We start from the raw sequence: 1977 nt of genomic DNA on the forward strand, positions 1-1977 counted from the left end.
TGATGTTTTTATCATTTCTCTCTTTTTAATTGTCTTATATTGATGGTCATATACAGAATGGTCAAGGGCAACAACTGTAAACAAATAGAAACCAAAATAAAAATATAGATGTAATAAAACCCTAGATATATAAGTGCATTAATGAGCTATATAAGTGTAGGGCTAAAGGGGACATTTATCATGAGGGAGAAGCCACAGCATTGCACGTTTATGCTTTGCTAAATTGCATGGGAAGTGTCATGTTGAAAGGGGTTTTGGAAAAAAAATTCTTGTATCAACTTTGAATTAATATTTATGTTCTTATTTTTGCAGGGCACTTGGAAAATGAATTTTTCATTAACATTAATCCAGACTGTTTAGAATAATTGCTAACCTGACAGGTGCTATATTTTGTCTTTTAAAAAGTGTCTTTCCTAGAACACTTATTTTGCTTAGTACATTTACACTATGCTATTCTTTCTATTTGCCATTTGCCAACCTGGTTTAATAAACTAAGTTTGTCCTAACTGTGTTTGAATGTTCCAAGACTATATCACTTTCCTTTAACCCGGCATATGCTTATAACGAGGAGCTCCTTCCATTCAGGTTCAAAAGAAAACATTTACTGTACCAGACTTACAGTAAAAATACTGGTCAAATTGTTTGGGTGTAAAACATCAGTTTTTTAAATCTTTTTTTTTTTTTAAATAGTGTATACCAAATCTCTCAATTCCATAATAAGTAGGTGGTTATTGCTCTTGAGTTTTCTCCTCACAACAGTTTAAAAGAGCATTTGAGCAAAGATCCACATACATCTAGTTTAAACATGATTGCTTGAAAATGTTTCATTCTTTCTTCACATCTCTGGTTATACATGATGATGTGGATCCTGCCGTCTCATCGTGAAGATTTGACTTGATTCTTGAAAAGATACAATGTGGTGAAAATTTTAAGAAAGGGATAATTTAAATAATATGCTTCCATCAAGGCAAACATGGTGTGTGTGTGTGTGTGTATGCACATATATATGAGTTTATAATGTATTGATAAATGATTATTCAAATTGATTTTTATGTGTCATCCTTGCACAAAGGCCATGCTAATCTGCTCTGTACTGTTTCAATTTCCGTATGTGTGCTGCCAGAGCAAGCACAATTCAAATTAATTTTTAAATTATGAAGGATACTTAAATATAAGTTGGAAAATAAATGAATGTGAAATTCACCAAAAACATTGTAGAAATAGAACAGAAAGACTTAAGGCTTGAATTGACATCTATCTGTCAGTGATTTAAGAATCTGTAGCTTCACTGCAGGGCTTTCTTCTGAGTTCCAACAATATATCCACTGTTGCTGGATATATCATGTAAGGCTCAAAATAAATTTGTAAGAAACTACCGTATGTAGTGGCATCTTTCATATTTTATTACACCTATCCCCACCTTACTCTTCATAATCGCCTTTAAGAACTTTAGTTCTCGAGGGATCGTCTCATTATTTTGCACACCTCAAGTCAGTCATTGCTCAGTCCACAGTAATTAGTCCAAGAGACAGACACCTGGCCCAAAGAAACCCAATAAGATCCTTTTCGGTAAGTTTTTTTTTTTTAATTTGGTTTTTCTTCCTCTGTGATCATCGCCTCCAAATTACAGGCAGCCGTATTGTCACCTATTATTGGGAACTGTTTGGGAATTAACCTATGCAAATAAATCAGATCCAAGATATGTAGAAGGAAAAACAGCGACTTGAAGATATTGGTTCCAGCAGTGACTGTAGTCTGATGAATTCTTTGAAAATATGAGAGACATGGATCAATTAATCATGTTTAAAGTGAGGTCTATCTCTTACAACTGAGAAAATCTTATCTTTACCATTCATTGTTATCCACAAACTTATTCCTCCTTCTTCATCGATAATGAAGCATGAGGTTACCATCGTTGTTTTCCTACTAACCTCTGGTTTGTTGTGGGACCGACTTTGAGAGTATAAGGTCCTTTGT

At 33.8% G+C, this 1977-nt stretch overlaps 1 non-coding gene across 1 annotated transcript; it reads right to left on the reverse strand.

The window, feature by feature from the left end:
• Window positions 1–1025: 1025 nt before the first annotated feature.
• LOC114226154 (U6 spliceosomal RNA) lies at window positions 1026–1132 on the reverse strand. Its single transcript, XR_003612688.1, has one exon. It is a non-coding gene; the product is annotated as a U6 spliceosomal RNA (small nuclear RNA).
• Between the last annotated feature and the right edge of the window lie 845 nt (window positions 1133–1977).

The sequence above is a fragment of the Eumetopias jubatus genome, unplaced genomic scaffold (assembly GCF_037043125.1).
Source record: "Eumetopias jubatus isolate StellerSeaLion01/CBP00866 unplaced genomic scaffold, mEumJub1_p1.0 scaffold_3, whole genome shotgun sequence".
Classification (NCBI taxonomy): domain Eukaryota; kingdom Metazoa; phylum Chordata; class Mammalia; order Carnivora; family Otariidae; genus Eumetopias; species Eumetopias jubatus.